Source organism: Apus apus, chromosome 24 (genome assembly GCF_020740795.1).
Source record: "Apus apus isolate bApuApu2 chromosome 24, bApuApu2.pri.cur, whole genome shotgun sequence".
NCBI lineage: Eukaryota > Metazoa > Chordata > Aves > Apodiformes > Apodidae > Apus > Apus apus.
In genome coordinates this window covers 4,798,683-4,812,079 of record NC_067305.1, presented here as the reverse complement: position 1 = coordinate 4,812,079, position 13,397 = coordinate 4,798,683, and positions in this window count along the sequence as shown.

Here is a 13,397-nt window from a genome sequence, read left to right as displayed (position 1 = left end):
CCAGGCTCTCCCCACCCTCACAGGAAAGAATTCCCTCCTCATGTCTCACCTCAATCTCCCTCTGCCAGTTTTAATCCAGCCCCCTCATCCCATCCCTCCCTGCCCTTGTCCCAAGTCCCTCCCCAGCTTTCCTGGAGCCCCTTCAGGCACTGGAAGGTGCTCTAAGGTCTCCCTGGAGCCTTCTCTTCTCCAGACTGAACACCCCAGCTCTCCCAGCCTGTCCCCAGAGCAGAGCTGCTAGAACCTTTGGATCACCTCCATGGCCTCTGGACCCTCTCCAACACTCCGTGTCTCTCCTGTGCTGAGGGCTCCAGAGCTGTACCCAGTGCTCCAGGTGGGGTCTCACCAGAGCAGAGCAGAGGGGCAGAATCCCCTCTCAGTTTCAAATGATTTACCTGGAGGTTCAATTGTGGAAATAAAAAGTGTTCCTGGAGCAAGAACTTGAAGCAATGAAGACAAATCAATGACATTTCTTCAGTGATCTTGAATGAAAAGGTTCTAAGGTATTAAGGTGATGAGTGTCTTAAGTTAAAAGCTAATGGCATTATCTGAAAGCCAAGGAATTAAACCAGTTATAAACTCCATGCTATAAACCAGTTTTCTTTCACTGTCTAAGCTAAGTGGATACTAAAAAGCTGTGAAAAGGTAACTTAATATTAAAATACTCATGAAAAATACATGATTTCAGTATAAAATGTATCATCCCACCCTGCAAAAAGGTATTGCAAGGCTTTGTAGCTCCCTGAGAACAGCTGAAGTGTGTGCTCATCCTAATCAATGCCACGTTAGCACAGAATCCAAATTCCAGGACCTGATGTTGGGGAAAAATCCTTTTTATGGCCAGAGCTGCTGGCTCTCTGCAGGTTTTTGCTTGCAAAAGTGCTCTGGGAAGTGATCTCCTTCTCTTTAGCTGGCCAGAGAGACTGCAAGCATAAAAAGTGTGGCTTCTAAAATCCAGGAAAAAAGCCACAAGTGGGATTGATGGATATATTCAGAAAGATATTTGGGAGTATCTGGTACCTATTAAATCTGCCCTTGGTTGGAGTTCTGGAAGGAACAGACTTGTTTAAAACACCCAGTTTCTACAGGGGCACCAACCTGGCTTTAAAAGGGGCTTCTTCAAAACAGATGTTGTTGTAACTGAGCTGAAAAAACATACTCTGAAGATCTGATGGACAAGAAAGAGTGTCTGCTGCTGGGCCTGGGCTTCTGGCAGGTCTCCTGGGCAGATGGAGGAGCAGGGAGGTTATTTTGGTATAATGCAAAACCCAGGACTGCACCGAGGGGGTTTGATGTGTGTTTGAGTCTTGCAGACTGGTTTTCCTCCCACTGTTTTAAGTGGGGAAAATAGAAGAGTGGTGAATGTTCAGGTTATCCCTGGTGTCTCATTTCAGTTTATAAATACTTGGAGTTTTAGCAACATGACTTGTCATGTGGCAGCATCTTGATTTCTCCTCCAAGCCTTGCTGCTTTGCAGGCATGTTCTTAACTTCTGTGGGAGTGCACAGGGTTAAACATGAGGCTGATTTTGTACAGAGTTATCTGAGGAGAACAAAACATTTGAAAACCAGTAATTTTTTGAGTCCCACCCTGCCTTTCTTCTTTGCTTTTTGTTTAAGGGAATAACACACTTGCATTCCCTACATAGAAAGTAAATCCTTCCAAGTAAATCCTGCTTCCTGCTGTGGGAGAAGTCTGTTCATTTGGCACTTGTCTTAAAAATGAAATAATCAAAGCAGTCCAGTAATTAGGTGTGTTGCTTGTTGGGTTTTGTCTTGGGGGGGGGTATCCAAACACACGAGGAATGTTTGTTTATCCATATAATGTGGCTACATGACTTCCAGGAGTGGTTCAGATTCCTGTTGGACTAAACACCTGCATCCAAGAATCTGCTTGTCCTGAAAGACAAACCATTTAATTTTCTGGTCTCCAGCTCACAAGAATAAATCTATTTATTATTTTTCTTCATGGACATCTCATTTCCTTTGGATGAGAAATGCAGAATTCACCAGTTAGGCCTTATCTTTTCATTGCAAATATTAAATGTCCAGAAAACAACTAGTAATAATAACCTTTCCTTTCTTTCTTGCCTGAAAAAAACACACCAATCAGATCTAGAATTGAGGAAGACCAACATTTTGAGGTGTGACAGCTGTTTTGCCATCATGGATATCCCTGTTTCTGGTGTCTGGGGGTGACTGCAGGGCAAGAAGAGGTTGGGTGCCTCAACCAGGCTGGTTTCAGGATGGAGGAGCTTACTTGAAGTGGAAAGAATGTTCCCTTTGCAGAATGTTGTGGGTTTGAGGAGGAACCAAGCCAGAACTGAACACGGGTCATGAATGGTTGCAGTGTAGCTTTGTAATGCCTTCCCAGAACTCATGAGTTCCCTGGAAATGTACCCAGGCCACTGGTGGAATTTCATCAAACAGCACATAAAAGGATCAAGAGGACAGTGGGGGCCCAGATTTTAACAGTACTCCTGGGAGTGAAGGCTTCAGTGGATTGTGCCACCCCCTTCCTGAACGCAGGGGGCTCAGAGCACAGAGGGTTTGCTCCTGCTTTCTTCAGACAAGGTTTCCCCTCTCAGACTGAAGTTAAAGAGTGTTTCATGAAGTCCTTTTCCTAAGGGCTTTTGGTTTTCCCTTTCCCAGTGTGATTCCACAGCCTGCTCCCCAGATGCTGAGCCAGGGCAGAGGAGTGAGGCTGGTGGGGCTGGTTGCTGAGACTTGAAGACCCACTGAACCTGCCCTGGGAGCAGCAGCACCTCAGGACCTTCTCTGGGCCTGATCCCATCTGCCTTCTCCCAGATGAACTGCCCAGCCTTTGCTTTTGGCTTTTCCATGTGCTACGTGAGGAGGCAGAGCTCCCACCATGGAAAGCAGCCAGTGGGACAGCCAGGAAATCAATGGAAAGGTGCTGGAAGAGCTATGGGAAGATGGAGAGATAAGGAGTCCTTCCATGCTGTTCCCTCCAGCATCACGCAAAGCAGCTGTTATCCAGCATCTCACCAGGTTATCCAGCATCTCACCAGGTTATCCAGCATCCCACCAGGTTATCCAGCATCTCACCAGGTTATCCAGCATCCCACCAGGTTATCCAGCATCTCACCAGGTTATCCAGCATCCCACCAGGTTATCCAGCATTCCATCATCAGGTTCCCATGGCAGATGCTGCTACAGGGGCTGTCATGGAAGTGGAGTCTCCTGGAATTCCTGGCCCCTGAGCCACGATCATGCTTTGAGCCCATCGTGGAGCCTGGAAACTGTGAACTGGGGCTGTTTTTACTAAAAAGGTAATTACTGGCCTTGATTTATGATCAAACAGAAGTTTTCAAACTGCTGCTCAATGCTGGGCCAGAAATCCAGGAGCCTTATGTCACATGGAGGAAACCCAGGACACAGAAGATTCAAATGTAGTTGTTAGCAAATGTTATTAAGGGAATGAAATGTTTTTTGAACTCCATCCTGCAGCCTTTGTTTCAGCTACAGTGTGAGGACAGGGCAGAGGTGCTAGGAGCAGCTTTCTGGCAGGGAAGTGACATTCCAACCTCAGACAAGATACTATCTTATTAGGCCACCTTCTTGGCAGCAGGTTGGGATATGAGTTTGCTGGAAGAGATGATTGCAAGATGGATATGAAGAAGGTCTGAAGAGCAATCCTTCCAAAGAGCTCCTTGGTAATGATGTAATTTAAACAAAACAAAAAAAAAAAGAGTAATGTTAAACATTGGGCAATGAGCTCCTTTGGATCAAGAGCAGCACAGGGCCCCTGGCCAAAGTGCAGGACTTCTACAGCAGGAGAAGTTGCACAGTGTCATAAAGAGCTTGTGGGAAGTCCAAAGCAGGCAAGGTCACGATGGAAAAGCCATGTTAGAACAATGCTGGGGAGTGACAGGAGAAATAACCCAAGGGTTTCTATGGTTGTGAGGGCTTAATGGGAGATGGAGGGGGAGAAGGTAACGTAACCGTACTCAGTGTGTTCACTCGTCATCAGTCATGTGTCTTGGAGAGGAGAGAGGCCAGAGGAGGCCACTGAGATGATCCAAGGCTGGAGCAGCTCTGCTCTGGAGACAGGCTGGGAGAGTTGGGGTGTGCAGCCTGGAGAAGAGAAGGCTCCAGGGAGACCTTAGAGCAGCTTCCAGTGCCTGAAGGGGCTCCAGGAAAGCTGGGGAGGGACTTGGGACAAGGGCAGGGAGGGAGAGGACAAGGGGGGATGGATGAAAACTGGAAGAGGGAGATTGAGGTGAGACATGGGGAGGAAATTCTTTCCTGTGAGGGTGGTGAGACCCTGGCCCAGGTTGCCCAGGGAAGCTGTGGCTGCCCCATCCCTGGCAGTGTTGAAGGGCAGGTTGGATGGGGCTTGGAGCAACCTGGGCTGGTGGGAGGTGTCCCTGCCCATGCAGGGGGTTGGATCTAGATGATCTTTAAGGTCCCTTCCAACCCAAACCATCCCATGATTCTGTGATTCTATGCAATCTTGGCTTAGCTGGAGCCCTGGAATGACTGCTGAGATCCCAGGCTGAGGGTGAACTCTTCCCTTGGGGCTCAAACCAAATCCAGTTACAATCTGCATCCAGCCCCTTTACTGAGGAAGCAGAAAGGCCGAAACAAAGGGATAATATTTCTGTGGACTCAACAACTTGATGAGCATCAGGAAACACCAAAAATACAATCCCAAAACTGTGTTATAGTCTGTTTTTTTTATAGGATGGCCTATCCCAGTGCTGCCAGTGGGGTGAATGGATGGATGGGCTGATGATCTCAGGCTTGGGTGCAGAGATTAGCCCTTCACTAGTAAGTATGTGGGGTTTTGAACAAATTCCCACCAAATCCAGCTGAGGGGCTGCTCAGCTTTGTAGGAGACCATACACACCTGGCTCCTTTTTTCCCTTTTTTAATACCATTTGTTTCATATCCCACTAGAGGCCACCACAAACCTCATCTCAAAAAAAAATAAAAACAGAGCAATATAAAGCAAGGGAGGGGCACCAGCAGGGCTGAATGGCAAAAGCTCCTGTTTTATAAGGGGATTTAGAGGTGGAACTTGGATCTCCCTCGAAATGTCTCCTAACACAGAGGGAAGAGCAACTCCCAGATGTGACTTGAAGCCAGCAAATGATCTCAGGCTGTGAGATCAGGTTTTGCTGAGTGTACAGGGTTGGACATGTTCATGGCTCTTTCCAGAAGCCCTCCTCTCCAGACCATGCCTTGGTATTTGATTTCCTTGGGAAATCTTGGCCTCCACGGGAGCCTTTACTGCGTTTGTGCCTAGAGACTGAAAGTCCCAGCACTGGCTCCTGCTCTGCCAGCAGCAAATTGCTTTTGTCGTTGCTGTTTGTTCACCTGAGGCATGTTGGGGTTCCTGGAATTGTCTGGGCTTTCCTGGAAGTGCTGCAGGGTGTGATGGCTTGTGCAGAAAGCATTCAAAGGCTGAAAAGATGTCAAGGAGAGACGAGGCAGCTGGAGTTTAGGGAGAGCTCTTGGATTCCACTCTCATGACAGGTACTTCTCTGGCCATCCCTGCCTCAGGAACTCGGTGTCTCTTGCACCCAAAGTGTTTTGGCTTGACTAAGTGCTCATGGAAGAAGCTGGGCTGCTGTGCCTGCCAAAAGCAGCTGGGCTTTCTTGAAGCTGCAAAAAAATGGAGAGGATGAAACTTCTTGTTTCCACGTGGAATTAAAATTCAGAGTAATTCTGTGACCATGATGATGGGGGTAAAAATGTGTCCTTGCAATCTCTGGATGGGAAGGGCAGTTCAGATGAAGCAAGGACTTACCCTGGCTCCTCACACAGACCATGATACTGAAAATACTGTGAAAAAAGGGGGGGGTTTGTGGGTGTTTTTCAGCTTTGGGTGGGGTCAGGAGAAAGAAATGCCAGAAATCTCCAGAGCTAGTTAATTCCTGTGAGATTTCTGGGCTGGTATTTTCTTGAAAACTCCAGAGGTTTGGATGAGTCTCCAGACTCCATCTTTCTGGAGAGCTTCCCACATGGAGCACACGCCATGTTTTCCATTTCTCCAGGGGGGAAAAAAACAACCACCAATTACCCATAGTCTGGATGATGTTGAATTTTCCTCTTGAGTTTATAAATGATCTACAAGGAAGCACAATTTTGTGAATAAAGCCAGCAATCTGTAATGTCTCAAAGCTCATGAAAATAAAATGTGCATGTGAAAAGAGGTGTATGATAAGATGGGTTGTGCCTGCCAGGAAAAGTGTGGATTTAGTAGCCTGTGGCTTCTTTGTTTCCACAATCCCTGTGGGTGGTGGAACAAGCAGTTTCCCAAATTAAACTGTTTACTTTAAGGCCTCTTGAATTGACTCTTTTGACTTGCACCTGTTAAGTGACTTTCTTGGAGGCTGGTCCAGGTAGCTCAGACCATAGTATCATGGAATGGTTTGGGTGGGAAGGGACCTTAAAAGTCATCTAGATCCAACCCCCCTGCATGGGCAGGGACACCTCCCACCAGCCCAGGCTGCTCCAAGCCCCATCCAACCTGCCCTTCAACACTGCCAGGGATGGGGCAGCCACAGCTTCCCTGGGCAGCCTGGGCCAGATGTTCCCTTCAGCTTTGCAGCTGCTGCAGCTCAGATCCCATTTTTGTCCTTCCAGGCCTGAGTGGGGGGATCCTTCTGCCAGAGAAGAGCTGAGTGTTCAGAGCTGTTACCTCAGCACCCGTGAAGGAGGGCTCAGCTCCTGCCTCTCTGCCGCTATTTCTGTTGGAAAATTCATCTTCCCATTGTATGAGATCTCTCTTTTGAGAGGCACAAAGTGCTCCTGCTTCCGAGGATGATACCTGTCCTTCCCCACCCCCAGAGCGTGGGCCCTGGGAACAGCTTTGTCTCCTCACTCCTCTGACAGCCCTAATGATCTGTGACAGAAACCCACGGAGCACCTCAGGAAACCCTGCAAGGGGCAGAGCAGGGAGAACATGCTGCCTTGTGGTAGGACGGGCTCTGTCTACAAGACTCCAGTTTTCACTCTCTGCTCACCCTCGAGGAGCTGCCATCCTTTTGTGCTCAGGATTTGTTGGGAGCAATTCACGAAGGCATCCAAGTTTCCAGGAGGAACATTCGTTCTTCTTTCCTCGGAATCTCACTCAAGTTACTGAGCAGTTGAAGTGGGGTGCAAGCAAAAAAAGGTGGGGACAGGGTTCTGCTCTGCCACCATCGGAAGAGGAAGAATTTTTGGGGAATACCAAGGCTCTGGTGTCATAATAAACCCATTTTCTTCTTTCATTCTCAAGACTGTCATTTTACAAATGGATAATGAGAACACTTGAGAGAAGAGCCTTGACAATCTGCTGGTGTCTCCTACATCCCTCTATTCTTTGTGTTCCCCATGTGTCTCCTGGTCACCCTGATTCCACAGCAGTGCAAGAAAGCACCTACACTGGGAGAATTCTCATTGTAGTTCCTAAGGGCTTTTTTTCCCCATTTCCCCTGGGTAAGAAAAAGTCATATTTCTGCAAGCACATGTTAAACTACTCGTATTAAAACTGAATTGAAGAGGGTCACCTCTTCCTGAGACAAGACGAAGAATTTTGCATTTAGTGATTGGCTTCTTTCCCCCCTTTCTCTGTCCCATCCAGTATTTTGAAGAGCTTAGTTTGGAGAAGGGAATGATCTGGCTTCTGACCTCATGCTTTCAGCATCCCCACAGCCAGGGGGGATTGATACAGAGTGATCAGAGAATCACAGAATCATGGGATGGTTTGGGTGGGAAGGGACCTTAAAGATCATCCAGTCCCACCTCCTGCATGGGCAGGGACACCTCCCAGCAGCCCAGGCTGCTCCAAGCCCCATCCAACCTGCCCTTCAACACTGCCAGGGATGGGGCAGCCACAGCTTCCCTGGGCAACCTGGGCCAGGCTCTCACCACCCTCACACTCAAGAATTTCCTCCTCATCTCCAACCCAAATCTCTCTCTTCCAGTTTTGATCCATTCCCCCTTGTCCTCTCACTACCAGCCCTTGTAAAAATCAACACATAACAAGCTACATCTTTTTAGCTACATTATCCAGGAGACCTGAGCAGGTTTGCTCAGTATGACTTGTGGCACAGAAAATTCCTTCATGTTCCCTGGAGATGTCCCCAGACAGGACAGCTTTGTGGTCTGTCTGAACATGGTTATTACAACTACTGGGCCAGTGTGGTGGGTAAGGTAACTTGTCTCTTCTTGCTTCTGGGGCAGAATTAACTGTGAAGATCAAATTTTCTCTGTGGGTCTTTGGGATGTGCCCATAGACAGCACAGCTCTGTCTCCTGTGAGCAGACACTGGCCAGTCCTTGGCTCTCTCTACAAAAAGGTCTTCTCTGAGTCCCAAGCCAAACGTTTCCCGTTTCCCTGCTGCTCTGTGATGTTCTTGGCTGTGCTCTCTGTCCCCAAGGTGGTTGTTCTGGTGGTGTTAGGTCTGAACAGATTGTCAAGTTCTTTGGGATCTTCCTTGCGGAAAGGCAGGATGGAAACTTGACCCTTTTTATGAAGCTGGATGGCAAAAGGCTAATGGCTTGTGCCAGCCTGTGGGTGGAAGGCAGGGATCTGAGGACAGCAAACACAGCTGTGTGATGCTTGTGTGTGTGACACAGAAACAGCATCACTCACACAGACTGTGCATTTATCTGCAGCTACTGGGCTCATCAGGCAGCTCCAGCACCACAGCAGAGGAGATTCCCAGGGTCCCTCAGGCTCAGGATCCTGCCCACGAGGGGGTCAGTGTGTCTTTGGCGTTCATAACTCTTGGTACATGATCAAAACCCAGTCAGTGCTCCCTAAGAGAGGTCCCTGGGCTCGTAAGAAGTGTCTGTGCTGTCTGCCCACCTACATGTGTGAGCTCAGAGCACTGAGCACTTCCAGTCCCTTCTGTAATGAGACAATTCCTGTTTACACTCTTCCTGAAGACCCCCGGATTACACAAGAAGAAGGCCTGACCATGGAGATGTATTACAGACATCATTCAGGGGACAAGAAAAGCAATCTGCTTAGAGGAGCTGTTGTTCTGCAGGTCTGCCATCCCTGGGAGCTTTGGGAAGGGACCCGGTGTGTGCTGAGCCCGGAGTGAAAGCCACCAGTGAAACTGCTGCTGCCATCAGGACTCTGGGAGGTGGCTTTTAGCAGCAAAACCCAAAACCTGAGACCACAGCCAAAGCAGTTTCTCTGAAAAAACCCCCCTGCATACTCTGAGCATTAATGGTAATTCCCAGCAAGACATGATGGCTTAACCAGTGCATCAGTTTGCATCTCTCTTGGTCAAAACAGCTTTCAGACTTCTCCTTTTTTTTTTTTTTTTTTTTTTCCAGTACAATTCAGTTAATTATTCCCAGTTCCCTCAACAAGCCTGAGCTCCCACTGGCTCCTGGAGCAATAGTAGCTCATTGTTGCAAATGAACTGAATCCAGTGTTAGAAGCCTTTATTGTCCCTAACAGAAAATGGCATGAATAGCAAAGGAAAAAATGTGAGATGTTTCCTGTAAGGTTTTTACAACCCTCCTGGGTGTGTGATTACAACATCTTCTGGGGAAGAGCTGGGAGCAGGGTGGTGGTGGGGAGAGGGGCCCTGGCAGCACTTTACCCCCCATCTGTGAGCCTCATCACAGGGAGCTGCTGGAAGGGAAGGATGGGAGAGAGCTCTCCTCGAGCTGGCCACACCACTGCTTTCCAGCCCCTCGGGCTTGTCGTGGTTTGGCTCCAATGAGAAGCAAAGCTGAAGTGAATGAAGACTGATAAGGAGTTTGTGGGCCCTTGGACTGGCATCCTGCCCTGTTTTGTGAAAAGGGTTTTGGTTCCAGGTGTCTCAGTTCTCTCCAGACAGGATTGTGCTGACATGATGTCCCAGGCATGTTGGAAAGGGTGAGATGAGGAGTGTGGGACCCAGGAGCACGGAACATCTGACAGTGCTGCGACCTTTTCTGGAGACAACAAACCAGACTATCAAAACTGGGAAGTTCTGGACCATGTTTGAAATGAAGAACAACATTCAAGGTGATCTTGTAGCCCTGTCTCTTGAGCCTATACTGTGGCTTTTGCCACCAGTCCTGTCACTGGCCTCATCTCCTGCTGTTTCTGAGTAGACTCCCTGGATAGAGCTACCAGTAACCAAGTAACCTAGTAACCAAGTAACCTAGTAACCAGGACTCCCTGAACTCCCTGAACATGCTTCCTGCTGCCCTCTGAGTGCTGGAAGTTTTGCTTCACCTCTGGGATGGAACTGCAGTGTCTTCACTGTGCACTCAGACACTTTTTATTTGTTGCAGGGCTATAGTTGATGTTTTCTCCTCCTGCAGCAAAAGGGCTTTTTCTGATGCTCCTCAGAGCTCCTGTGTCCTCATCTGTGGCTCCCACAGCCAGTGTGGGCAGGATATGTCCTTTCCAGGAAGATCAGTCACTTACAGTGGTGATGAGGCTGCCCAGACAATATGTAGGATCACTTACATCAGAGGAATGTGCATGTGCTTTTTTTCCCCCCCCTTTTTTTTTTAGCATCTTTCCCTGCCAATGTGTGTGAATGAAGATTCCCCTTCTTCAAAGAAAGAAGGTTTAGTTATTACAGAGCTGGCACCAGCTTTGGGCTTCGAGGTTCAACTGCCTTGCACAGTGTGACCTGCCACGAGCTCCTTAGCTTCCCAGTGATTCCATTCCACGTCTGTAGAGCAGGATTCCTCCTTCCTCAGAAGATTAATTTGGCAATAAAAGTCAGGCCCTTTCACTGCTATCAATGGGTCACCTCGTTGGGAGTCTCATTAGAGAGATCAAGAAACAAAAACCCTGGTGAGCCAGGAGCTGCTTCTGACTCTGGTGGCTCCAGAACCTGCCCTGCTGAAACAGGGAGATGTTTTCAGTCCAGCCCCTCTTCTTTTCCCTCTAGCCCAGGACTCACTGAATTGAAAAAAAGAAAAAAGACTTGATAGAAGCAGGGATTTCTTGATATGTGTTTAATGACTTAAAATGTCTCCTCCTTATTAAACGTGCATCTGTACCAGAAATCTCCTCCTCAGGCCACACTGGTTCTGGCTGCTGCCTTTGTTTGGGGATTAAAGCTGAGGATAAAACAGAGTCTGAACATGTTCTTGGCTCACTGGTCTCTTTTTTTGTGGGATTCCTCCCTCAGACACTGGAAGGCCTCTCTGGGCCTTTCCTCAGAAGCCTTTTTGCAGCTCTTTTTGCACACCAACATGATGCTGGTTTGTGTTTTTGTTGCATTCAAACCTCTTCAGGAAACACCCAGGGCAGGCAGGGGGGTCCCCCTGGAACTCAGCCTTTCATGGGCAGGAGGGATGCAAGTCCTCTCGTTTCTAGCAGTGTTGGAGGAATTAAGGAGGGACCCCTCTGGAACTCTAACCCTACTTCCAGGGAGGCCCCAGTTTCTGTGCTGGAAGGCAGTGGCTGTTTCCCAGGGGATGTCCCTGTCACAACGTGCCAGCTGCTGGGACACCCTGCTTGTCACTGCCCCTTGGCACAGTGACTTGTGTGACTTTGTTTGTTTTTCTCAACTCCTGCAAATTCCTTTCGTGCCATTAGTCAAATTCCATCAGTAGGGTAGAAAACAAGGAGAAAAATGAATTCTGAAGTCAGCTCAGAGCACGATGGAGCCAGGTCCACTCATATTTTGCAGGCTTGGTTCCTGTCCCTGCAGTGGCCACGATTCCATGAAAAAAGCAACACAAGTAGTAATAAAAGCTCCTCAGTGCCTTGTTTGCCTCAGGAATTCAAAGCTAGAGACACAAACCAGACTGCAGCAAAGCTGTAACTCTTCAAACATGTAACAAACCACAACCTAGAACAGATTATTCCATCTTGGAACGACTGAGGAGGGGCTGGGGGTGTTCTCACCTACTGCCTGATGGATTTCCTGTACAGTATTTGCATCACTTGAGGTGTTTGTGTCAAACAATGGACCTGACTTCCACAAAGCATGGGTGCTGCTCCTCACATGGATCAGATCAACACCTACGTTGTCACCTCAGGACTGCAAATAGCTCAGAGCACAGATCATCCAGGAATCCTGTTTGTTGAGGTAGTGTTTTAGCAACGGATGAAGTAAGTTATTTGTACACAATCAAGCTGTAAAATCATGTTTTGCCAACTTCTGAAAATAGGTTTTTGTTTTGTCTGGGAGCACAAAGGTAGGACAAGGGTGAAGATTCTGCTGGGCATCCAACTCCAGTGTCTGGTCCTTCTCGGTGTGTATCTTTGGAAGGTACAGGTGTTTGACAAGAACATCCAAAATCAATACAAACTGAAAATAACTGCAGGGAAACTCAGATGCCTTTGGCTTCTCACTGATCTCATGAGTGAGAGAGAAACAAGTGGTGCAGAAACATGTGGGGCTGGTTCAACCTCAGGTGTGATCCAGCAGTTCACCACGACAGATGATGCATCTTCTGAGTCAGAGAGACTTTCAGTTTTGTGACAATTAACAAAAATCAGGCCTGTTTGTGACTTAGGTGAGACTTCAAGACTTTGCATTTCTCATGGAACTAACTGCTGACAACCTGCCAGGACACCACCTTTCATCTCCACCTTTCCATCTTGTATAAAACTTGGACGTGGCATCAAAAATAGTTCTCAGATCTCTAGTGCTGGTTCCAAAAGGGACTAATCTGCTTTTTGAGTCCGTGGTGAACAAGGAAAGAAGCACTGGGCTTCAACAGCCTCCCTTGGGAACATTTCCTACCACTGGGAATAGGAAGCACTGGAAGGCTGCCTGGGGTGGCTGTGGTGTCTCCATGGCTGGGAAGCATTTAAGAAGGTAGAGAAGAAATTGTGAAGAGCTGGAGGTATTATTGATCCTGCAGTGGGAAGAGATGTTTTTTCAAACCCCTGCTGGTCATTTTTAATACAATTTAGTTTCTTACAACCACGAATATATAAGAAACATTGTAAAACACTCAGCATCCCATTTCAGAGGGTGTAGGTGTTTTTCACTTATTTTTAGAACTTGACCTTCCAAGACTGAAAAATAAGTTTTTCCTTCTGACTTTTGTCCTTCACTTGGCAAAGATCAGTTAAAAACACAGAGATGGAAAATATTTAAACTTTAAACGAGTGTGAGCTTTTCTTTTTGGTGTTTGTTTGTGTCCTGCTTTCATTTGTGATGTCAACTCCAGTCAGGGAAAAAGGTGTAACTAACCTGGCACTGCAGGGTGCAAAAACACTTTTGCACTGAAGCCCAAATAAACACAATTTGCTGCTCACTTTTTCTTTTTTTTTTTAATGCTTAAAAATGATATTGACAAATCTGGAAGATGTTTCCCCATCAGGTAATAACAGGTTCAGGCATCTCAGCTACTTCTGAATTTGTCCTTTTTAAAATAACCAAGTCCTGAGCAAACACCTTCTGATCTGCATCAGAGAAGTGATTTGCAGGGATTTCTAGCCCTCAGGTCTGGATATAAA